General features: G+C 45.2%; 1 long non-coding RNA gene across 2 annotated transcripts in view, besides 1 other annotated feature; it reads left to right on the top strand.

The window, feature by feature from the left end:
- The window catches only part of Gm36660, a 67,637-nt gene that overhangs the window by 19,490 nt on the left and 21,766 nt on the right, over positions 1-26,381 (top strand). The window lies entirely within an intron of this gene.
- Positions 1,445-6,590: an enhancer, noted in NCBI's record as "VISTA enhancer mm1469". NCBI's record gives its function as "enhancer in: neural tube[5/5] | hindbrain (rhombencephalon)[5/5] | midbrain (mesencephalon)[5/5] | forebrain[4/5] | branchial arch[3/5] | heart[5/5]" and the evidence as "EXISTENCE:transgenic organism evidence [ECO:0001131][PMID:17130149]".

Below are 26,381 nucleotides of genomic sequence, written 5' to 3'. Positions count from 1 at the left end.
TCTCCAGGATGGTAAAGCTTTGCTCAGTAAAACATGCAGAAGGTGATGTTCTGTGACTTTTGGGTTTGGCTATATAAGACCCCACAGCTTCTGTCTGGCCCTCCTGGAATGCATGTGGGGAACCCAGATGCCATGCTACAAGAAGCGCGAGGCACTAGGACAGGCCACAAGCACTTCTTCAGTCCTGGGGGGTGGGGGGAAACCAAGTGTCAGAATCAAGGAGGTCTGAGACAGTGCATGAAGAAGTCTATTGGTAAGTCTAGATTCCAGTATTTTACCCTCCCCTGCTGACATGGTTGAGGGAGAGGGCTATCCCTTGTAGGGCCCTTTGTAAATTTCTGACTCTGAAATCTGTGAATAGGAGAAAATGAATGGGTTTGCTACAGCACCCGATTTGAGGTAGTTTATTGCATAGTCATTGATAATTGGAAAACTATTGTTCTTCGGCCATTAATACAAGCATGGATGGGATCAAATGTCAACTTCCAGGAGAGACATCTATAGTGCTCATTCCTCTGCAGCCCTCTAATGACAATGTAGAGGGTTCAACAACCACCACAACAAGAAGGACAACAGAAGAATTATTGGGAAATTGAGGGTGTTACAGACAGAGGTAGGGAAGCAGGGCACAGGTGGCAATGAGTTGGCTGGATGGTCAGAACCTAGGTTCTTCCACCTGCTGGCCCGGCTCTCCTGGCCTCTCATTCCATTCCTCAAGAGCTTCCATGCTATTGCTCCTGCTGTGTTCTCCAGGACACTCTGAGCGTCTCACACCAATGTTTCAAGTCTCTTGTTATCATTTGGTCCTCTCTGTAGGCTCAGTAATCCTTATTGGCGCAATTACATTTACAACCTAGCCATCATTGACCTCTCTTGAGGTCACTCCAAGCGTCTCTCCTAATTTTTAGGGCCCCTCTTTTATAACTAGAGGGGAAGCCCTAAGTACATAGAGACCAATGCTGTGCCTGTCTGATGCCTTTATTTGCCCTCTCTGCTCGGATTCCTGTTTATCAACCATCTGCATTTCTCATGTGTCCCTGTTATTTGTAGTTTATAGAACACCACCATGTCCTTTATCTCTAGCCATCAGTCCTCCTCAGTGATCTTGTTATTTCCACTGATTCAGGTGAAGCTGGGCCGGCTGTGGGCTTTATTTAGATCATCTTTATTATACCTGTGGGTAGATTTTGTAAGCAGGCCTTAGCACAGGTTGACTTGTGGGCTTCCTTTTTAAAAGGTCAGTGTGAAACGGGAAGTGTGACTAAGAGTCTTCTTCCATGAAACCTCATTTCATTAGCCAGAAAAGGCGTCTGTCGTTCCTCCCCCTCCCCCTGCACTTACTCATGGCCCAAATAGACACATTTCAATACAGCACATATTTCCCAAAACACTGGAACGTGCAGACTAAGTCTCATGTGTGCGGTGAGTAGTTAGTTAATCAGGTTTGCTCCGATTCTGTGGTCCCATTCTCACGACAGCTCCTGGAGCAGCCATCACACTCTATAGAATACAAAGACAAGCAGGTACCCGAGAGATCTGAGTTGAGCAGTGGGGACTACAGAGCCCAGGAGCTGGGGCAGCGGGCAGTGCTCATCTCTAGAAGGGCAGAACCAGAGTGGGAAATAGGGTCATCTGCTGATTCCCAGCTACAGATGCCAGATCGATCACATGTGTCGTCTTTGAGCATCCACAAGGGCCTCTGCATATTTCTTCTCTTGGGACAGTGGGGCCAAAATCCTAGGCAATTTCGTCTAGGATTCCTGATTGGGTGGGGCAGTCTCTGGGTGACAGTAGTTGCTGTCCTTGCACTTCCTGATGTGTAGCCTACCTTCCTTCCTTTCTTTCCTTTCTTCCATAAGATAGAATGCTAGTGCCCCATAGGGTTATTATGAAGTGAAATATAAATGAACACACACGAAATCCAGAGAGCAGCCTTCCTGCGCTGTGGCCCCATCAGTGCTAGCTATTATTATTCTGGTGGGTCGGTTAGCTTTCTTCCATGCTATTCAACTTGAAAAGGATCTGGCACTAGTCAAAGCCTTTGCTCTGAACATGGCACATTTAGGCTCCACCCTAGCCCTGGCCAGTCTCTCAACAGTCAGCTCTTTCTTTAGAGCTAAAAGAAATTATGGAGATGATCCAATGCGGAGTCAACACTTGTGTGTGTTTGTGTGGGGATAGGTTTTTTGTTTTGTTTTGTTTTTTTGTTTTTTGTTTATTTTAGTTATGATATGCAGCAGCATGCCCACCTCTGAGATGATCTATCTCAGAGCTGTGAGTAAAATCTACTCCCCATAGACTTTTTCAGTGTCTGTTCTGGCCACTGAAGCTCTTAACGGGAGTGTGGATGGAGGGTCAGGAGCCAGGGCTCCATCTGCTTGATCGCACGCATGGAGAGAGTATGAAATGTTGGGACTAGGGGCTACAGCCCAGTTCAAGTGTTCTGAGTGTCGGGTTGATTTCACCTTCCTCTCAATGCTTTTGTTGAGAAATTCCTCTGGTTTAGATGTGAACCCTAAAAGGCTCATGTACACTTCTGTGCTTTGTGTTGCTTCATTTTTTTTGCACAATAGTTTCCTGGGGGAAAAATGCAGCCTTGCCACAACAGAGAAAGGCTAGACTGCTGCAGGACAGGGTGGGGGTGGGGCTGTGGGTCAACAGGATCGGGTACTAGAGGGTGAACCGGAGATGTGGCTGCTGAGAGCAGGAGGAACCCAACAGGCCTGGGCTTCCCTGCTGTGTGCACCAATCTGTATTCTCCTAGGGCCAGGGTGAACCTCTGAGTTCTGTGTTAGACCCCAGCTGTCTTCATATCTGGATCAGAACTCTCCTTCCCGGAGAGGGGAGGAGGTGTTTCCCAGCACGGAGACAATCTTTGCACTATTGTCTCAGTGTGAGAGTAAGTTCTTTTCTCAAATGTTCTTGATCAATGGCCATGGTTGGCTGGCTTGGCTGCATACGTGGAAGCATTGATGGTTGCTTAGAAATGTATTCTACTCCTATAGGGGTCAGAATAATGTTTCAGTACCTTAAGGATCTGTACATAGAATTCGCCCCATCTTAAGATACATAGCAGAACTTTTGGTTTGTGAGAAAACCTTTGTATTGATTGCTACTGATGTGCAATGAAGTAAAATTCCTAAACAAAAAACTGGTTTTTAGAGGTTAAGCATTGACATGGGGTTGCTAGATATTTCTCACTTACCAATCTAGTATTTTGAAACAGGATGCCTTGGTCTCCCCAGTTTCTATTTTTATTCCAGAGTTGTTGTTTTTTTTGTGTGTGTGCAGATCTTGGAAGAAACAGCAGGGGGAGAAAAGCAGGTGTTGGCTTAGGGCCTTGAGCTGGGAAGATGGAGACCTTTGCAGCTTTCCACCCCCCACACCCACCCAACGTCTTCCGAGTTTGAGAAAAATGGCTCTCAGCAGCTTGAGCAGCCCTGGTTTTCTGTAGCCCCTTGCTCCTAGCTCCTGCTTGCTGGTTTCAGTGAAGATGTGCAGAGGTGGGAGTGTTCTCCCTGTAGGCCACACTGCTGCTCTTTCCCAATTAGTTCCCCCAGGGAACAAAGCCTTATTTCTTTCCTCTCTTAGTTCCCAGGCACTGTCTGGGGGTTGGGGTAAAACAGCCCCTTGGCAGCTCAGGGGTTAAAGAGAAAACACAGCAAGAGGGGGAAACAAGCCAGACAGCTGCAGCGGCTCCTCAGAGCCCACTCTAGGCTAAACAGAGGCCCCAGCAACTCCTTGGAGACTTGAACCCTGGGCGATGGAATTTTCCCTTGCGTGGAGGCTATTGTCCTCTGGAAAGGGCCAGGGCCAGAGAAGGGCCTGGGGAGCATGGATTCCCCCCGAAGTGGCAGCCAAGGAACTCCTGAGAGCCCAAGGGCTCTGTCTCACCCAGCTGGGCTTGGGTGAAAAAGCAACTGGGGTGCAATCCACCCCTCCTCCTTTGAAAAAAAGGGGGGCATTGTGAGGGGGTGTGTGTGCTCCAAAGGTCTGGGCACCAGTTGTTGCCCTACCCCTCAGCCCCAACCAGCCAGTCACTGGAACAGAATGAAAGGCTTGGTTCCCTTGGCAACCAAAGGGTCTATGGTTTTTCACAGAGTACAAGATGGGCTTGGGGGAAAGACAGGGAGGTGGAATTAGGGGTGGGGAATGGAGGAGGGGGCAGACAGGGAGGGGCAGCCTGTTTACTATAGATGTTTGAGTTTAACTCTCAAGGGACGCTTTTGTAGGTTCTGGCCTGGGAAATATAGGATACCCGGAGTGTGGTGAATGCTCTCAATGGCGGCTTAGTTCTGAGGCACCAAAAAGGTCCGTAACAGGAATGTGTGTGTGTGTGTGTGTGTGTGTGTGTGTGTGTGTGTGTGTGTGTGCACGTGCACAGGCCTCTTGTGGACCTCAGGAGCAGCATAGAGGAATCTCACCTTCAGAGGTAACTAAGCAGGCCCCTGTTGCAGTCGGAGCCCCTGAAGGTGCTGAGGGAAACTCAAGCGCATCAAGAGCTATTTGTGAGGCTGAGATTAGAACAGCAGGCGCCTGTCTCCTGGCCTGATCTCACTCGACCAGACAAAGCTATTTTTAATATCAGGCAGAAGAGTTGTTGAAATGTGGACAAAGAGCAGAACCTGGCTAACTTTGTCTCAAGCACCAGGCTTTGTGAGAGGGGCTTAAAAGCTGTCCACATGGTGGACACAAGCATGGAGGCTCAGTGAAAAGAAAAGATAAGGCCAGGAGACTTGGTCCCAGGACTTTGGGATGTGAGGTCCCAGCACGTCCATAGAAGTGAGAGGGAGGTACTGGGACTCTTGGTGTGATCCTCTCTGGGACCCTAACCTGTGGGGCTTTGACCTGGCACTGACAGACAAACCTTCTATAATGTCTCTGAAAGTGTAGTGTGACATCTTCCAAAGGAGACTGAGGGTGCATAATAAAGAGCATGCATGAGTGGTGTAAGTCAGCACACTATTTAGGAGTTTTAAAAATATGTACACATGCGTGCGCACGCGCGCACACACACACACACACACACACACACACACACACACACACACCAGGGGCTGGGGATGTAGCTCAGTAGGTGGAGTGCTTACCTAGCATGCAGGAAACCATGGGTTTGTTCTCTACCACCACACACACTGGGCTTGAATGGCACAAGCCTGTAATCCCAGTATTGTGGTGGTAGGAACATCACAGTTGGGCTATCCTTGACTCAGGGCCAGCCTGGGCTATATGAGAACTTGTCTTAAAAAGAAAATAAAAATCAAAGCCAAAAATCAACCTTCCTATTTTAGACAGACAGGTCTTAGAGACAATATATGGGACTCATGGCTGTTTCTGGAAGCTTCTGCTTCTATCAGAGGCCCTGAAAGTGGAGGTTGGGTGTGGGAGGTCACTGTGTTTTTCCTGAGAGGTGGCTGGGGCCATCACTCTGAAGTACTTCCTGTCACTCACCAGGTCAGGGTGGGTACCATCTGAAAGACACAATTTGAGGAAACCTAGAGGGTGGATTCTAAGATGAGGAAACACCTGGGTGGCAGGGTCCTGATAAGGAAGCAGTCCTGAGAGGCCACCGCAGCTGCTGTGTGTGTGTGTGTGTGTGTGTGTGTGTGTGTGTGTGTGAGTGAGATCTATGGCCAATCAGAAGTCAGCCTGCTTTAATGAGTGTCATTAAATAATAATAATCACAGGCACATCAAGGGCTCACATATCACCTAGTTAATGTACTAGTCTGTTTAGAAAACACAGAGAATGACATCCCAGGGGAAAGAAAATAACAGGAGGAGAAAGGTCATCTTGGCTCTTTCAAGTGCATAGGCCTCACGTCCCTTTTGTGTGCAGATGAGAAGTCTGGGTGGGTTAACTATCTTGAGCAAGATCGCACAGCTAAAGGTGGAGGAGAACTGGGCTTGGAATCCTTTCTGATTATCTTAGATCTGTACAACAGCCTATTGTCAATCACAGAGGGCTTTCAGATACGAAATCGCCCTTGCTCTTCCAAACTGCTTATTAAGGCGATGTATTATCCCATCCGCAGCCACAGCAGCTGAAGGTCACGGAGTGCAGATCACAAGACCCGTGTGTGGTAAAGCCCTGTCTGCTCTGGGGTTTGCTTCCTGCTTTCTGATTCTAGGTTCAGAGGCCCAAGAAGAATGGATTGTCCCCCAACTACTCATTTGTGTGTTTCAGGGCATTCAGCTAGCATTTGCTACGAACCTACCTCGAGCAAAGCATGGGGTTAGGCAAAACAGAGCCCACTCTCTGGCAATCAGGAGACATTTTCTGAATTCAGTGTGTTGACTCGTTAGGCTCACTCCCAGAAACTGTTATAATTTTAACCACGGGATAACCACATTAAGGAAAGTTCATCAGAAATGTTCCCCAGGTCACTTTTTACTCTTTAAAATTCACAGAGCAACTCAACAAACTTTGGCTGAACTCTTGATCTCCAAGAGGGACATTTTTCACACCTGGAGGCCAAGACTTCCTCTGGCTGTCCATATTTGCACACCAACCCCCAGGGCAGACTTGCAAGCCCGTCTCCCCCACTCCTCACAGTCCCTATTGTGAGGGCCCTCCCATGGACCAACATCCTCCCATATCTGATTTCATGACCCAGCTACTTCCTGAGCAGGAGTGAAACATTTATCTGATTCCTAAACTCATGCGGGCCAAAGTTAGTGAGTGTGTGTGCCGGTCAGTCCCTGCTCACCTATCTGCACAGGACCATGTATTAAAAGATGTTTTTTTTTTTTTCCCCACATGGAACTACCATAGGGAAAAGACCTGTAACGGATGAAACCACAGTTTGTACGGAGAGGTAGGAAGCACTTGAAAACAAGAGGGCATGGTTGTTGCCCTAGAAAAGCTGTCAGACTGGTGAGCGATCTTCATAGCTGTTCATGGGACCCAACTTTCATTAAGCCCTTGGGTCCAGCTGTAGGGTAAAGGGATGCTAAGAAGTCCTTACAAGGAAAATGAAGGTGCTAAGGAATGCTGGGACCAGTCTGTTTGTGTGTGTGTGTGTGTCTTGATTTAGGCATCTATTCAATTAAGTCACGACCTGGTACTGCACTTGCTTATGTAGAGCCTATGGTTGCGATGGGACCAGGGTGAAGCTCCTCCCAACCTGGAGACAGGCTCTGGGAATGGGAGTTTTAGTGTCAAAAATTAAATTGTTATGTTTGTATTTATTATGAACAGGTAAGAATTTTTATTGGTCTGTAATTAAAATTCAACGGAATGTCCTCTTGGATCTTGTCTGGTAACCCCACCTCCTAGCTAGGCATACCCCCGACTTTGTGAGATTATTTTCATTCTCTGCCAGCATGAATTAGCTTGCAGAGAGTTTTAAGGCTCCATGTCTTCTGTGTGAAACAGCATCATGATCGGTTTTCACTTTTCCCCTTCTCACACATTTCAGAAAATAGAATTTTTTTTTGTTTGTTTGTTTTTTCGTTTTTTCGAGACAGGGTTTCTCTGTGTAGCCCTGGCTGTCCTGGAACTCACTTTGTAGACCAGACTGGCCTCAAACTTGGAAATCTGCCTGCCTCTGCCTCCCGAGTGCTGGGATTAAAGGCGTGTGCCACCACACCCGGCTTGTTTGATTTTTGATATTTTTTCTCTTTAGTTTTACAAAGGCCAACACTGACATTTGGACTCCTTAATAGATATATGCTAAGCATACCAGACAGTTTTTTTCCCCCATAGCCAACTTACCTCTCATCTTTTTGTTTGCCTTTCCTCAGGTCTGTTGATAATGATTTCTGGGTGTGAAACAACCACAAATGGCACTAATCCAGGAATGAAAATCCAAGGAAATGATAAATGTATTGTAAGGAAAGCGAGACAGGCCAGGTTCCCTCCCTACTCCTGCTGATGTTAGTTAAGACGTGGTGTCTGTCCGGCACACACAAAGTTAGTAAAGGCCATGGGGCAGCCTATATTCATTTGACAGAATCTCTGAAGTACGTATATTTTGCTTTTCTCCTCTTGATTTGTATGTGTATGGTTCCTTTATTAGTTTAATAACAAGCCAGTAAAAGATTCTAGAGACTGGGAAGGGAGCACTGGTGAAAAAAGTCATTACATGGTATTCACAGTGTGTTCATTTCAAGAGACACCTCAGTGAAGGCAGTGGCTGTCTTAGGATGGTGAAGTTTTGGCTCTTAATTTTTATTTATTTATTTTTTTAGTCTTTTTTTAAAAAAAGATTTAAAAATTATGTGTATGTGTGCATGTGTATGCCTCTGTGTGAGTTTATGAGCATCACTTGTGGATGCCTGGGAACTGGAATTGTGAGCCGCCTGATGTGGGTGCGGAACTGAACCTGCAGAGCAGTAAGTGTTCTTAGCTGCTGAGTCAGCTCCAGGCTCCTTGGTTCAGACTGTTTTTGAGACAAAGTTTCACCTTCAACTCTGGAGCGTCTTATCTCAGTCCTCAAAGAGCTGGGATCATAAGCCTGCACCACCATATATGTCAGAATGACAACTTTTATTAATCTTTTGGTTGCCAAACTTTGTGATATAGTTGCCTAATTTAAAAAGAAAAGAAAAAGTTTTAAAGGGTGCTTTAATTTTCTTTAAACGTGAGTTCTCAGCCTTGCGTAGTGGTACACAGGTGGTACCAGTAGTCAAGGCATATGCAGGAGGATCGCCTGAACTAATGAATTTGAGGATAGCCTAGACACCATCTTACAATAAATAATAGTAATGGTGATGATGATGATAAAGCACGGTCTTGCTTTTAAAATACAACTGGTTATAGAAAGGAAATATGGCACTTTTAAAATTACCCCAAATGTGTAATGGCTTTTCAAACTTCTTGTTTTGTTTTCTGAGTACCATTTCCATGGCAACATGGTAGAGGGAAGTGATGCTGGAATTCAGCTGTACCTTAATGAACCTGGTCCTTTCCATACCACAGCTAACATTTAACAGTTTCGGTCTTCGGGGAGAATCGCAAGAGCAGGAGCCCCGTGAATCCCAGCTCTCTACCTCCTGAGAGCAGTTCCTGTGTTCTGAAATCTGACCCTGCCTACCTGCAGAATCACTGACTTTCCTGACTTCTTTTCTTCTACACAAATCCCCCGAGCTTATGAATGAATCAGCAAGGAGACATAGATTACACAACAATAGACAGTGCTTCCTGGAGCTCAGTGACAGGTACTAAGGCGAAATGCAGACTTCATCTAAGGAGTCTTTGAATCATCCTGAGGAGGATTGCAGCCCCATTTTATAGATGAGAAAACAGAGATTCGAGGGACATTCAGATCCCACAGCTCACGAGTATTGAGAAAGCAGAGAGAAGAAGTCTGGTAAACTGTGAGAGTTTTGCTGTAAGCTGTTGCCAGTCCCCCTGGAGGATGGTAACTCTAGCATCTCCCACCCATCATTGTAAGAGCCTTAAAAGAAGAGGCTATCAAGGAATGCTCAAGTTGAATCCTCCTTACAGTTGATTTCAACCTTTAGAAGCCCACAGTTAAATGGAGGAGCAGCTTTCGGATGGAGCAATACATTGCAGATCTTTCCAACACACTTGGAGTCCAGCCCCTTCTCTGGCAGCCCTTGTGGAACGTTGTAGGGTAGTTTGTGTTGTGAAGGCTGTGGAGGGAATTGTCATGTCTTCGCTGCTCTCAGAAGGGCCTTCTCCCATTCCCCCCATTAAACAGTGTAGCTAGCTAGCAAGCATCCTTGAGAATGGCCCTCCCACAGCCACGCAATGACAGCTAAGAGGAAGAAGGAGAGCCCTGAAGAACTGGCTCTACCATAACCCAGGAGGATCCAGAGAGGAAACCTCTTTTTCTCCCAAATGAAGGTTGGTCATTTCCCGTCCCCCTGGAGCTGGCCTTCTCTGAGAACACACACATCAGAGAGATAGATGCCTGGCTCTCTAACATCTTCCTCCTTTTTAGGGGTGTGTTTCCACATTTTTACCACACTCATATGGACCAGCTAATGTCCACACTCATAGGGACCATGTAATGTCAGCAGGGTTTCTGGCCAAAGGTTAGTGTTTATGGTTCATTGACTAGGTTGAGGAGCTATCTCAGATTCCTGGCATCTCATAACCATTCCCCGATGTGGTTGGACGTCTGTTGTATCCTCAAATTGTTTTAATGTGGGACTTAAAAGGAAGCAGGATAGTTTGGCTCTAAAATGCAGTTTTATCTTTTGTGCATTTGCATGGGGATATAAAAAGAAATCAGGAAGAAGACTGTCTACAGTGCTTCAGTCTGCCGTACCTTTTCTCAGAAAGACCCAATAGTATTATTTTGACAGTTGGTTTTGGCATTATATAGAATTTCCTTCAAGGAATTAAAAATCAAGCCAAGAGTATTGCTGAGTTCTGGGCTAGCCTAGGCTATAGCGTGAGACCTTGCCTTAGAAGGAAAAATTACATATATCCCTGTGAACATGTATCTCTGTGACTCTGTGACAGACCCTGGTTTATAGATAAAGAAAGATTCTTGCATAACATCTTAGAGAAATTACCCAAGGAGCTGAAGGGATCTGCAACCCTATAGGTGGAACAACAATATGAACTAACCAGTACCCCAGAGCTCATGTCTCTAGCTGCATATGTAGCAGAAGATGGCCTAGTTGACCATCACTGGGAAGAGAGGCTCCTAGGTCTTGCAAACTTTATATGTCCCAGTACAGGGGAACGCCAGGGCCAAGAAGTGGGAGTGGGTGGGGAGGGGAGCAGGGCGGAGGGAGGGTATAGGGAACTTTCAGGATAGCATTTGAAATGTAAATAAAGAAAATATCTAATAATTAAACAAAAACAAGAAAAAGAAATAGTACTTGTAGCCATTATGATTTGAGACTATCTTCACAGATTTGTTTATCAAAAAGTCTATTCAAATTTTCTGGTCCTGGTTAATTAACACTGCTTTTGCTGACTGAACAAAGGGTGTAAACTGGGCTTGACTAACCAAATAAGACCTTTGCCTTGCTTTGTCGGCTGCTCACAATTACCTCTACCATAAAGTCGTCCAGCCTGCAAGGAGATTCTAGGAGTCTTCCTGGAAAGGCCTGTTTTTTCTTTCTTGCTCCTGATGGATAGCTGAATATGAGAGGGACAACTAATAGGCAAGATCTTGAGAGAGAGAGAGAGAGAGAGAGAGAGAGAGAGAGAGAGAGAGAGAATGAAGTGCACATATACACGTGCTTGTGAGTGTGTGTGTATGAAATGCACATATATATGTGCTTGTGTGTGTATGTGTGTATGCAATGCACATATACATGTGTTTGTGAGTGTGTGTGTGTCTGCACACGAGAGTGCATGTGTTCCTGGGTGGTGAGCTGTAAGGCATGGAATAGTGGGTAGCCCAGCTTCACAGCTTTGAAGGTTGGCATGATCTTGTGGCCAGCTTTTTCTTGAAATGCCCATGTCTTCTTTCCATGATGGTCTGGATCACTTGACCCAGGTAGACAAAAACAGAACTCATGGATGGGCCTATGGTTATCTGATGGAAATACTCGGCCATTCTTCAGGGGACTGGAAAATACCTAAAGTAAATTAGAACAGATGGCTGAGTTAGTAGGAACACAGTCTTGTCTGGTTGAACTGGTTGGGCTTATGTTGCTTTCATTTTCTAAAAATACTCAAACTTTTAAAAACCCTTAAAAAAATTCATCCTACTTATTGACAGTGTGTGACTGCTAGCTCTTCTCCCCTGAGAGAATCACGGGGCCATGGAAGCACCCTGTGTACCTTTGGGCCATCCTCAAGAGAAGTGTGTTTCCCTGACCCCTGCTGTGGGGGTCCAGATAAGAGAAGACCATGGGAAAGGCTCTATGTCACTGTTGAATGCTCTTCGTGACCAAGGCTTATGTTTATATTTGGAGGGAGGAGGGATACTTAACTTTGGAAGAAGATCCATCCACCGGATTCATATGCTTGCCACACTCACAGTACTGCTCATGCAGCAGAGAGAATAAACTTATTCAAACTATGACTGAAGGGTAGAAGTTTCCAGAGTGAGTATTTGGTTTAACTTAAGAACTACCCATTGCCCAACTACGAGTGGGGAAGTTCCTTGGAGGTGCTGAGAAAGGGCTCAGTCTCAGGACTGTAAGCAGAAGACAGCAAGGGTGTTGTAATGCAAACAACAGAAGGAGGCACGAGGTTCCACCGATGACCTCCAAGGTCCCTTCCAGCTAAGACGACATGATTCTATATCTGTAACTTTCCATTTCCTATTAAGAAAAATTTTTCCACATTGAAAATTATTTTAGTATCTGATTGAGGCTGTGGGATAATTTCTTCTGTTTGCGCTAGTGTGGGGATTACTCTTCTGCCTCAGTATTTTAATAAAACCTAACCATATCAGTGGTGTTTATTGGGCAGAGGCAGTGAGGGTTTATTGCTAGGTGGGAGGGTCTTATTGTACTGATCTGACCTAGAAACTCTCATTTTTGCCTTACCCACAAGGCCTGAAATCCCTCTACCCAAGAACCCGGGCATTTTTTTTTTTTTGCTTGTTCGTTTGAGCTTTAGTTTTGTTTTCCAACAAGGTCTCACGTAGCCCAAGCTGGTATTGAACTTGCTATGTAGCTGGGATAACCCTGGGTCCTCTCTTGGTCACCCCCTAAGTGCTGGGTAACCACTGTTACATTGAACAAACCAAGCGTTCATTTTTCTGTAGCTCTAGACAGTGGGCACAGCATCAGGGATTGGAGCCTCATTGTCCCCTCACCAGTGGCCTCTTCCTCTTAGTTATTACAGTTCCTAGTCCTCACAGGGCCCCTCCCATGTGGAATTAGCTCAAGGGGTCTTCTATGACTTCCCTGTTCCCCTCCCTTCGCTCTGACTTGAAGGCAGAGCATGTTTTCTTTGAAGTATATATGATTTAATTCTTCTTCCTCTTAAGCTATAGAGAAAACATTTTCTTCTATTGAAGAAGAGAGATGCACCAACTTAAACATCTATTAACACTAGACCAGAATTTCTCAACCTGTGGGTCATGACCCTTTGACAACCCTAAATTTCCAAAATTATTTACATTATGATTCATAATAGAAGAAAAATTCCAGTTATGAAGTAGCAATGAAATTATCTTATGGTTGGCGGTCACCACAACATGAGGAAATGTGTTGAAGGGTCGAAGCATTAGAAAGGTTGAGAACCACTGGTCTAGATGATAATATCATTGACGCTTAACTCTCTCTCTCTCTCTCTCTCTCTCTCTCTGTGTGTGTGTGTGTGCTGAATGTGTGTTGTATGCATCTGAGTGTAGATATGCACACTCCTGTGCATGCATAAGCCAGAACAGGACATTGGGTGGTGTTGGCTTCTGTCATTTTCTGCCTTTGTTGACTTGACATAGAGTTGGTCTCTCAGTGAGTTAGAAAAGAGTCATTTCTGCTAGGCTGGCTAACTATCGAGCTTGTGGGTTCTTCCTGTCTTGGTTCCCCAGTGCTGAGGCTATAGGAGGGCATGGTCTGACGTTTAATGTACATGCTGGGGACTTGAACCCTGGTCCTCATGCTTGCAGAGTCGGCACCGAGCCGTTTTCCAGGCCCTCTGATTTAAACTTTTTTTTTGGTTTTTTGAGACAGAGTTTCTCTGTATAGCCCTGGCTGTCCTGGAACTCACTCTGTAGACCAGGCTGGCCTTGAACTCAGAAATCCGCCTGCCTCTGTACTTTGAAGGTCAACTGCTGTGCTACCATTGGCTTTGCAGTTCCCTGAGGAGCACATTCTCCCTTTTTTGGGTTAAGGATGTGTTAGAAAGAATGTTCTAGGCATTGGAAATAAAGCATTGGCAATTTGAAAATACTCCAACTTAATGACTTCATATTAGGCCTCCTTTTAATGATCATAGTATGACCCCAGGTGCTAAAAGATATGGCAGCCTGAGACAGGGACCCCAATCCTTGGACTCTCTAGTAAGTACCCAGTAACGAAGGCTAAAGGATCACTTTAGCTAAGTTCCAGATTCAAATCAAAGCACAAGGTGCTCAGCGTGATTAGTTACTAGAGACAGTATATGAGAAAGGCCCCTGAATTCTAGGGGTGTAGTAACTATAAAACTCAATGCCTAGGGAGCACAGGTCCTGGATTTGACCCCGAAACTGCAAAACAAAATCAAATAAGATAGAACGGAACAAACAGAAAGCAAAGACAAGAAACCAATATTACCAGAGCAAAATAAGATTGAACTTAAAATGAGTATTTAAGAAGAAGAGTGTATTCGTGTGCTTAGGATGCTGTGCAGGGACTTGAAACACGCACTCTGGTGTGGGTGTCAGCTGGCACAACCACTGTGGTAAACTGACAATATCTGAAGCTGTAGTTACCCAACAGCCCATCGCCTGGTATACACCCAAGCCTTAGGTCCTAGGAGGACTGAGTTCACACGTCTTCCCAAAGAAATATACAAGAGTGTTACTGCAGCTGTACTCATGATCACCCCAAACTGTAGCAACACAAGTGTCTCAAATGTCTACTGATATGATAATGGATATATAGATTATTGCATTATTGTGTGAGGGAAATAACAAAGAAAAAACCAACTGATAGGCTCAATATAATACTTTAAAAAGTAAAATAAAAAGGTATTACTTTTTTCAGTGATAGAGCTAGGAGTAAAAGAGCATAGACGATGATTCCATTGAGAAGAGGAAGATAAGGGTCAGGTGAAACGGCTCAGGAAGGGCACTTCCTGCCAAGCCTGGAACCCATACAGTGGAAGGAAGAGAAGCACTGACTCCCTCACACTGTCCTCTGACCTACACATGTGTGCTATGATACATTCCTGCACACACATGTGTGTTCACACATATAAGGGATAAAGAATAGACAATGAACTTATGAACATGCTGAGCATTTATTCCTTTGGGTAGGAAGGGAGGTGGGCTGAAGGAAGGTTGTCAGCCTGAGTGTGGTTATTTGATAGTATATACCTCAGCAAAAGTGCATGAAGCTCAACACAAGGCCTGTGCACTTCAAAACCACAAGGAGATAGCACTTTACAACCATTAGAGTAGACAATGGAGCTAATACCAAGTTTTTAGGAAGATGAAGAGAAACTAGAGACTTCATATCTGCTTGTACAGTATTGGTGTTTGTGTGTGTATGTCTTAAAAAAATAAAGCAATTTGGCAGTTCCTTACAGAGTTAAGAATATGGCCAGCATATGCTATTCCTGAGCATATATCTAGGAGAATAGAAAACATATGTCAGCACAAAACCCATGAACGAGGGCTCCCAATGGAGGAGCTAGAGAAAGTACCCAAGGAGCTAAAGGGATCTTCAACCCTATAGGTGGAACAACATTATGAACTAACCAGTACCCCTGAGCTCTTGACTCTAGCTGCATATGTATCAAAAGATGGCCTAGTCGGCCATCACTGGAAAGAGAGGCCCATTGGACACGCAGACTTTGTGTGCCCCGGTACAGGGGAACGCCAGGGCCAAAGGGGGGGAGTGGGTGGGTAGGGGAGTGGGGGTGGGTGGGTAAGGGGGACTTTTGGTATAGCATTGGAAATGTAAATGAGCTAAATCCCTAATAAAAAATGGAAAAAAAAAAAAGGAAAAAAAAATAAAAATTTTCTCTAAAACAAAAAACCAAAAACCAAAAAAAAAAAAAAAAAAAAAAACCCATGAACGTTCATAGAAGCTTTAATCATAATAACCCGTAAGTGGTAACAGTCTAAACATGAATCAACCATGAAGGGTAAACAGAATGCAGTGTGCCCATAGAGTTGAATGCCATTTATCAATAAAAGGAGTGAAGAGCAGATACACACTGTGGCATATGTGAACCTTGGAAATATGAAAAGTGAAAGAGTTATTTTTAAAAGACTACATGTTGAATGAGCCCATTTATGTGATATGTGTATATATATATATATGTGTGTGTGTGTGTGTGTGTGTGTGATACGCACACACTCACATGTATATGTATGTATATATATATATGAGTGTGTATATGTATATATGTATATATATATGTGTGTGTATATATATATATATATATATATATATATACACACACACACATACATGAATGATAGTGGATAGAAAGTAGATGGATGTCTGGGAGGGGGAAATGGGGAGTAACTGCTGACAGGCACAGCAAGGTAGTGGGGAGAGGCAAATGTTCTTATTCTTAAATAGTCATAGTAACTGCAGCTCTGTGAACATAGCAAAAAGCCATTGAATCATATACTTTAAGAGTATGAATTTTATGATATGTGATTATCTCAAACCTCTTGTGGTGTGTTTGTTTGTTTGTTTGTTTATTTATTTATTTATTTGGTTTTGTTGAAACAGTGTTTCTCTAGGTAACCCTGGCTGTCTAGGAACTCACACTGGGGACCAGGCTGACTTCAAACTCAGAGAACCTCCTGCCTCTGCCTCCCGAGTGCTGGGATCAAAGGTGTGCGCCACCACTGCCCAGCTACCACCAGGTATTTTTGTGAAGTCAGAAATTTGTTTCCTTTATTTAACAAGCAGAGACCTGAATTTACCTGAAAATGTCTACTTGGGAAGGAAGGAGAAGCCTGGAGGGATGGTCTCTAGTTGGATGGTGTCTGCTGCTCTCCTAAGGACAGCTGGCTTTTCCAGAACAGCTCAGGTTGGACTCTTCACTGCTTCCTGCTCTGCCCCTGACAGTGGGCACACACAGACCTTTTTTCTTAACTGAAAATACGGTTTTTTTTCCATATAATCTGCTCTGATCATAGTTTCCCCTTCCTTATCTCTTCCCAGATCCTCTCCACCCATCCAACTTTATACCTCCTCTCTCTCTCTCTCTCTCTTTAGAAAACAACAGGCAAACAAAAAATTAAATCAGAATAAAACAAAACAAAACTAAACTAAACATAGAAAAATCAGGAGGAACACACACACACCACATACACAAATACACCCATAAAACACAAAATGGGAAATTATAGTATATAAGCAAAAGACCAGGAAGGCAAAAAATAGCCAAACAAAGCATTATGAGCAAAAACAAAAAAACTTCAAAAATACCATGGAGTTCATTTACACAGTCTTTTTTTAAAAAGCCACGTGACATGTTTTCCTCAGAAAGTAGACTCCAGTAAAGGCAGGGAATGGGAAATGATTTAGCCAAGGCAAGGGGTTATGAAATACACTGTGTCAACCCCAGATTAATTTGTTGAATTGCAGTGCCCCTCCCCTGCCATGACTGTATTTGGAGACAGGACCTTTAAGGAGCTGATTACTTAAAAATGAGCCCCTTACCCTGCTGACTAGTGTGTCCTCTCACACTAGTGTATGTACATCAAGTCAAGATCAGGTGAGGGCACAAGCCAAGCCAAGAGTCCTCAGATCAAACCAGCACTGCAAATAGCTTGCTCCTGGGCCTCCAGGACGGTGAGGCAGATGAGTCTGCTGTTTAAGCCACCTGGTCTTTGCGTCTTGGTTACCAAAGCCCTAAAAAGTAAGATGGCACGTATCGGCAGAGAAGTGATGAGGCTCCCAAGGGTAAGAACAAGTCTTTGGTCCGGGGTTCCTTCAGTGCAGTCTCCTCGTAGGTCTTATGTGAATGAAGTGTGAGTATTTTTTTCCCACAGACCTCCATCTCCTGGGGACTGTGCGGCGGGTTGACAGTAAGGACAAATGGTACTCATAAACTCAATCCCACCACTCTCCTCCAGGAGTCAGGTAGGGAAGCCAGGAGTAGTTAGCCTGCAAACAGGTTGCCCTGTGGTTATCAGGGCCCAGTTGAAGGGAGTCACCAAACCCTGGAGTTTACATTCACCTGGAAGTGCCTCTCAACTGTCAAAAATTCCTTTGCCTGTGCCAAGGGCCTGAGTCAATATGCACTTCCCCCATGGGCCCTTCTTAAGGATTGCTACTCAAACAAGGCCTATTGTAGGTCTCTGAAAGCCCAAGTTCCTTCAGATATCAGACCAGAGATTATTGTCCCTATATCAAAGGACTAATAAAGGTCAACAGAGCTCAGAAAATGAATGCAGGGGTTGAATGTGGGTCAATCCTTTGGACCAGGGGGAACATGTCATCGATAAGGCTCACAGGAGGAAAATGTCCCTAATAGGGAATGTAGAACAAAATCCAAAAATCTATTTCATATACTGTTGAGTTTCAGCAGTGCTGAAGCAAAGAGCACTCCATGCTCTCGGCATAATTTGCATCATCCGGGGTCTTGCTTGTCTGCACTCCTCACTGCCCAAGAATCTGAGCTTTACTAGTGAAGAATGGCCCTTGTGTGACTGTATGTTTATGTATATTTGTGGGAAGAGCTTGTGGCAGAGACTTTGTGTGTATGTATGTGATGCAGGGTGGATGCTGGAGGAGGAAAAGGTGGGCTAGAAGAGCCAGGGCTGGAGGAGGTACAGGAGGGGGCATCGCAGCTCCAAGGACTCTCTTTGGAAAGTTGTAAGAACCTACTGCAACCTGTGTTCTTTCTCATCCAGCAGTTGCCACCCAGGGCCTCCCACTTCTTTTCTTTCCCTCCTTCTCCTCCTCCTTCTTTTGTTTGTTTTGTTTTTTGTTTTTCCAGACAGGGTTTCTCTGTAGTCTTGGCTGTCTTGGAGCTTGCTCTATAGCCTAGGCTGACCTTGAACTCAAAAAGATTTGCTTGTCTCTGCCTCTCAAGTGCTGGGATTGGAGGTGTGTGCTACCACTACCTAACCCCATTTCTTCCTCTCCAGCTGTCTCTTTTTCCCTTTTTCCCCCTCCTTTCCTTTTTCTCCCACTCCTCCTTTCCTCTCCTTAACACCCCCTCCCGTGATATGTGTCCCAGTGCTGTGTACATGGAAGTCAGAGATTGGTACTGGGTGTCTTCTGTCTCTCTCCACCTTACTTTTTTTTTTTTTTTTGACACAGGCTCTCTCATCGAAACTGTAGCTAACAGTTTTAGCTAGAGTGGCTCACCAGCAAGTTCTGGGGATCATCTCTTCCCCTGACCCAGTGCTGGGGCTGCGGGTGTGTGCTACAGTTCCTTTTTACATGAGTGTGGGGATCTGAACTCAGGTCCCCATGTTTATACAATGAACGTTATTCCCAGTGAGTTATTTCCCCAGCCAGCCCATAAGAGTTTGGTTTAATGTATTGTTCCAGAAGTTTTTTTTCTGGTGCTATCTTCCTGTTAGTTTGGCTAAGACATCTACAGGAGATGGCCAGCTTATCCATGGCCTTGGTGATCGTTTATAGGGGTTAACTTCAGTTTGCTCATTCACACAATATGAGTTTGATTTCATAGGGCTGTTGAGTTGAATAAATAAAATAAAGAGTATGTGGTACCCTTTTTACATGGTGAGAATTCAAAAATGTTAGTTTTTACTTAAATCTCAGCTAGGCAGTGTTTCACTCAGGAAGTCATTCAACAAATTTGTTGCCAATTAAGTGGTGGTAAAAGGTGCCCCCCCCTTTAGTTGAGCAACATTGTGGCCTAGATGTTCCCACCCTTATGAAATTACAGTCCAGTAGATAAGAAGCAAAGTGGAGTCAGGTGCTAGGGAAGGTTGTGACAGCATATTTTCTTAGCCTTGTTTTCTGATGTCGCCTCAATTGGCTGTGTAGCCAGATAGGAATATACGCTCAAGGGGAATTCTTTTAGCAAAACCTTGGGAACAGGACCATAGTGACTCACAGCAGGCTAAGCTCTAACAGCAGCAAATAAAGGGCTGGGAAATGGCTAAGAGACTCAAGCAGCTGTCACAACAGCCACCGTCATCTTCTGCTTATGTAGGACTCTTCTCTTGCAAGCTAAGTGCTTTGTAGATAGACATTACTCAGTGAATTCTCACAGCTTCCTTCTGGGGCAGGGAGGAGGCAGAGATTATTAGAAATGAGGAAACAGGCTTGGCAGGAGTATAACCGCCGTGTCTGAAGTCATACAGCTAGCACATGCTCTGGTCCCTGGATTGGCTTGCCCAACTTGTAGCGCATTGGCTTACTTGGTGTCCATAGGACAGTGAGGTTGGGGAGTTGTGTAACTGGGAAGCACATGTATAGGTGATGGATAGGAAAACCTCACAACTATGCTTCCCAAACACTATTTCTGGTTCTTCACTCTGTTTTGCATGGGTAGCCTTAAACATCATGTGTAGAGACACTACTGCTTGGTCCCTTCCTTATTCGTCCTTGGGATGTTCCAGTGATGGGAACTTGGAGGGAAAGTGGTGTTACGGTTTTTGTTTTTTTTTCTGTGACTTTGGTTATCTGGACTAGCCAATTGTGACCCACATACATTACATAGAAAAATTCCTGAAAGAGCAAGTTTAAGATTGTAGGCTGTAAGGAGTGGCATGGTGAAGAAATCTTGCTCCAAATGAAGCACACGATCCTCCCTCTGATATGTCTTCAGAGGGTCAGTTGTAGCCTAATGCTACGTCACCACGTGGACATCAACTCAGTCCATTATCTCCCATCATTACCAGAAGCACTAGAACACTGTAGCAAGACAGTTGAGGGAAAAAAAAGATCATCTCCACATATCTTTTATTATAGCATCTTGTTATAATGGCTCTGTTTTATTATTTGTTATTGCTGTCAATCTCTTGCTACATCTAAGTCACGCATTAAACCCTATCATAGGTATGTATGTAAGAGGAGCCTAGGTAGAATTCAGTGCTACCTATGATGTCAGGAGTTCACCGAGGGCCTTGAAAAGTCCCTCCTGCACAACTGGCGGTTATCATGTAGAAGAATGCGAATTGATCCATTCCTATCTCCTTGTACTAAGGTCAAATCTAAGTGGATTAAGGAACTCCACATAAAACTAAGACACTGAAACTTATAGAGGAGAAAGTAGGGAAAAACCTAGAAGATATGGGTACAGGAGAAAAATTCCTGAATAGAACAGCAATGGCTTGTGCTGTAAGATCGAGAATCGACAAATGGGACCTCATAAAATTGCAAAGCTTCTGCAAGGCAAAAGACACTGTCAATAAGACAAAAAGGCCACCAACAGATTGGGAAAGGATCTTTACCTATCCTAAATCAGATAGGGGACTAATATCCAATATATATAAAGAACTCAAGAAGGTGGACTCCAGAAAATCAAATAACCCCATTAAAAATGGGGCTCAGAGCTAAACAAAGAATTCTCACCTGAGGAATACCGAATGGCTGAGAAGCACCTGAAAAAATGTTCAACATCCTTAATCATTGGGGATCAAAACAACCCTGAGATTCCACCTCACTCCAGTCAGAATGGCTAAGATCAAAAATTCAGGTGACAGCAGTTGCTGGCGAGGATGTGGAGAAAGAGGAACACTCCTCCATTGTTGGTGGGATTGCAAGCTTGTACAACCACTCTGGAAATCAGTCTGGCGGTTCCTCAGAAAATTGGACATAGTACTACCGGAGGATCCAGCAATACCTCTCCTGGGCATATATCCAGAAGATGTTCCAACCGGTAAGAAGGACACATGCTCCACTATGTTCATAGCAGCCTTATTTATAATAGCCAGAAGCTGGAAAGAACCCAGATGCCCCTCAACAGAGGAACAGAAAATATGGTACATTTACACAATGGAGTACTACTCAGCTATTAAAAAGAATGAATTTATGAAATTCCTAGGCAAATGGATGGACCTGGAGGGCATCATCCTGAGTGAGGTAACTCAATCACAAAAGAACTCACACAATATGTACTCACTGATAAGTGGATATTAGCCCAGAAACTTAGAATACCCAAGATATAAGATACAATTTGCTAAACACATGAAACTCAAGAAGAACGAAGACCAAAAAGTGTGGACACTTTGCCCCCTCTTAGAATTGGGAACAAAACACCCATGGAAGGAATTACAGAGACACAGTTTGGAGCTGAGATGAAAGAATGGACCATCTAGAGACTGCCATATCCTGGGATCCATCCCATGATCAGCCTCCAAACGCTGACACCATTGCATACACTAGCAAGATTTTGCTGAAAGGACCCAGATATAGCTGTCTCTTGTGAGACTATGCTGGGGCCTAGCAAACACAGAAGTGGATGCTCACAGTCAGCTATTGGATGGCTCACAGGGCCCCCAATGGAGGAGCTAGAGAAAGTAACCAAGGAGCTAAAGGGATCTGCAACCCTATAGGTGGAACAACAATATGAACTACCCAGTACCCCCTGGAGCTCGTGTCTCTAGCTGCATATGTATCAGAAGATGGCCTAGTCGGCCATCAGTGGAAAGAGAGGCCCATTGGTCATGCAAACTTATATGCCCCAGCACAGGGGAACGCCAGGGCCAAGAAGTGGGAGTGGGTGGGTGGGGGAGTGGGTGGGGGAGCAGGTGGGGGACTTTTGGGATAGCATTGGAAATGTAAATGAAATAAATACCAAATAAAAAACCAAAATAATAATAAAAAAAAGAAAAGTCCCTCTTGAGGATCCAGGGGAACTGCTGTAACATACTCCACCCCACTCATGCTACAGACAAGCAAGCTAGGGGAGCAGAAAGAGGGGATGTGATTCACCCCAGGTCAGATAGATAGCAGTAAGCTCTGTGCTTTGGTCACTAGCTAGGACTCTTTCTCCTCCAGCAGAGAGGTTCCCAACCGTCCCTCTGCTTTCCAGCCCTGACTCTCAGTTCTTGGCTGTGTGTGACTTCTGACACCATCCTTCAGTGACCCCAGGCTTCAATTCAGCGCTCCTCGGAGGTTAAGCTTCTAGATCACCTCTGGGGGATATTTCCCGGAGCACCGTCTACCTCCATGGCTGTCTTGAACACTAGGCACAGAATGGTAGTACCTGGAGCCAGCAGTGAATCCATGAGAGGGAGGACAGAAGCTAGAGAAGCTCCAAAGTGCTGCCTGCTAGCTGTCTTCAGCCTCACCAGGTCGAGTCACCTCGCTGGCTGGAGTGTGGAAAAGCATTCTATATATGGGGGACAGCTTCAGATAGCAGGCAGATAACATCTGTTTCGGTAAACCCTTTGACCTACTGACCTTGATGCTCTCTTCAGCTACACTGTCTTAGTGCTTTGAAGGTCTCCACTGGTCCAGGAAAGTGACAGTGTTTCAGGCTAAGCCCAGGCTTGCTACCCCTGCCCGTTGTCCTTCCTCCACCTGCCTTGTTCAGCTTCAGGGTAAGACCGACAGACAGGTAGGCCACTTTCTCCTACCTGATTTCCAAGCCTGAAGTTTCCTGGTGTCACTGTGGGCATGCCCTCATGTGGGAATATTTACTTTTTTTTTTTCTGCCCAATTTGTAAGTTCTCAGCTTTGCTTTTGACCTTCTTCCCAGGAGCAGGGAGTCTAAACAGCAGATATTACTTGGCATAGGGTCGCTGCTGCTGCTGCTGCTGCTGCTTCGAGCTGATTTCCCCTAAGGATGCCAGCAAGTGGATCTTCCCACTTCTTTGTGATTCTGCTATGGCCAAGGGGCTTGCTCTGTGGGCAGCTCGGCTTTTACTCACAGAATGTCAGGAAAGGAGATAGGAAAGGCCTGTCGAGAAACTGCCCATTTTGTGTATGAATCAATTCTCCCATGGCAGGGGGGTAGGGGGTGGTGGTGGGGGAAATGTGTGGATCCTGTAGGCAATGATAGGAGTCTCCGATGGAGACGGGCTGAAGAGGAGCACATGCTAGCATAGGCTCAAGGCATAGGAAAGGGAACACTCTCAGCATACCCTTCCCACAATAACCGCCCTGCTGCTGCTTTATGCAGTGCCTACCTGCTTGGGGTTGCGCATTGCCTTGCTTCCCAGATGCATCGAGATCTTCATGCTTATCTTACTCATCTGCACACTCAGAAGTGGGGAAGCAACAGGTATTATTATTGCCACTGACAGATGAGAAACTGGGGCACAAAACAGGTACAGTGTGGGAGTGGAGCCCAGGCTGAGAACACAGATCTGACCCCAACTCAAAGGGCATACTGATGGCAAACCTCAGAAAAATTGACCTTAAACAGTCAGGTGGTCACCACATTTGGAGTGGGGGAAGGGGGCCTTGTTGTTCTGGTGTTAGGATAATCTGGGGGCTTCAGTAGTCATGCTAATGTTTTAGATTTTTTGATTTCCCTTTTCTATGTTGGGTAGTGAATAGAAGGTGTTGTTGTTGTTGTTATTTTTACTTTTCCCACACATCTTAATTATTGGTCTCTGAAGTTACTCAGTTAATAGGAAAAGCATACGATGCTTACTTGTAATTAGGGCATTTTAACTTCTACTGCAGAGAGTGTGGATAGGAAAGGAAAGGAAGATGGGACAACAGAAGGTGATGGCATACTAGGGAGAGTGGGAGTCCATTGGCAAAGAACCATTCAAGAAATTCCTCATTCTTTTGACTTTTAATTCACATTTAATATTTTCACATTTGAATTTTTTTTTCTGTGCATGCTCATACACCGTACTGCATATAGAAGTCAGAGGGCAACCCCAGGGCTCGGTTCTTTTCTCCTCCCATCATGTGAATGCCAGAGAATGAACTCAGTTCGTGCAAGCTTGGCCGCAAGGGGTTAAAATAGAACAGTTCTTGAGGAGGTCTCATGAAGAAAGAGGTCCCCAGTGAGTCTCTCAACCACAAAGAACTCCTGTGGGTCATTTCCCACTATACAGATCTGAGAAGCAGCTTAGCTTGGGCAGGAGGAGTGGGACCAGGGTGGGGCGGAGCTAGTGTGATAGGCTAAAACCTAACCAGGATGCTAGACCCACCCTGGGTGTACCCAGGGCCTGTGTGTTGTACTCTAATGAGGGGTTGGGCCAATAGTGACGAGCATTTTCTTCTTCCTCTTCTTCTTCTTCTTCTTTTTTAATGAGGTGCTGTTTTGCATAGATAAATACTATGATTGTAATGTGGGAACCAAATGGCAGGTCATTATGCACCAGCACCCTCAGAGGTGAGATTACGGATTATGAAACCCTTCTGCTTCAGGCCTGCTGCCTGACCGTGGGAACTAGGAGGTGTCTGGTTGTCTGGGCCTCAACCTGGGCCAACTGGCTTGAGGCCCTCCTCCCGGGTCATCACCTGACAGTGGGGTGGGGACAGGAAGCTTTCCTCTCCATTGCTTACCTGAGATTCGGAATCCCTGGCAGAGCAAGTGGAAAGGGGAAGACTGGCTTCCTGCATTGCTGTCCCACTTGGATCCGTGGTCTGCCATTAGCAGGACCAAAGTTCTGCCCTTAGCATTATATGGAGCTGACCCCTGTGTGTTATGAGACGAGATCTGGGGCTGTAAAAGAGGGGTCCTCAGCAGTTCCTTGTGTGCCGATGCTTTGTCTGGGAGGAGACAGAACACAGGAAAAAGAAAGAAAGAAAGAAAAGAAAGATGGTTCACTCTGGGTCTGTCAATAGATGCCTAGCTGGGGGAGCCAATCTTAGAAGGTGGCGTGGCCTTGAAGGAACCTGCTGCTTGAAATAGCCTTGGAGCAGAGTAGCAAATGGCTTAGAGGAAATGGAGAAGGCCGGGAAGCGAGAGCCAGGGTTCAGGTCTTCAGGGAATGCTCCACTCTGCCCACTAAAGTGGGACATGCGAGTTCCTAGAGATCAACCAGCTAAGAAGACACTGCACACACTGTGTGCTTCGATGCACTTTGTGCTTTTTGTCAGGTTCAGCAAAGAGGGAGAGAATGAACACTGCTTAGCTTCCAAGAGGTCAGATCTTGGTGATAAATACAACCAAAGTCAGCACTGCCTGAAGAGGGAAGGACACTTCATAGACAGCAGAGGGGAGGGGAGGGGAGCGGAGTGGGGGATTGAGAGTGGGAGGTGGGAGGGGTTGTGTTCCAACTGTGGTTAAGGTGGCTAAGAACACTCCCTACAGATCACATCAGGGACGGCCAGCCTTTGGGACCGTGTCTAGCAGCCCAGGCCATCACTCACTCATTTAGTCAATTTATGACTGTTCATTAAGCACCTGTGATGGTGTCAGTAAGACAAAGAGTCCCAACAATACACAACTAGACAGCAACCAGTTTGTTCCTTCTGGTGTTGCCAGGGTTTTCAGAACAATGTCATAACATGGCTCTAGGGAGGACGTGAGACTCAGCTACTGAACTCCATCACACCCTCCTCTCCACTTCCAGTCTTCTAGCGGAGCAGCTGGACGAGGAGCAAGATGGGAACTGAGAGAGCCAGACTCTACTCTTTCCAAAGTCTTGAGACTCAGTAGGACCCAGACATGCTTCATGGTGTGGCAAGGAGCACTCATGATGCAATCCAATTACGCCAGGCTGTTAATGGGCTAAGTGCTATATCTTTATTATGCATCAAACGCTGGAACACATTAAGCACCCACCGTATCTCAGGCCTTCCGCACGAACGATGCATTAAAATCGTGATTCCATAAGAAGCTCATAACCCTATTTACCAGCTTCTTCAAGGACTTGACCTTAATTGATCTGTAAAAGCAAACATGACTCTTATCCCAGAGCTCTGTCAGAATGACTTAATGGAGGATAATAATGCTTACATTTCATAGCATCTAGGAATGGTCTT

Source organism: Mus musculus, chromosome 12, assembly GCF_000001635.26.
Source record: "Mus musculus strain C57BL/6J chromosome 12, GRCm38.p6 C57BL/6J".
NCBI classification, from domain to species: domain Eukaryota; kingdom Metazoa; phylum Chordata; class Mammalia; order Rodentia; family Muridae; genus Mus; species Mus musculus.
Note: the sequence above shows the minus strand (reverse complement) of the source record. Positions and strands in the feature narration are given on the sequence as shown.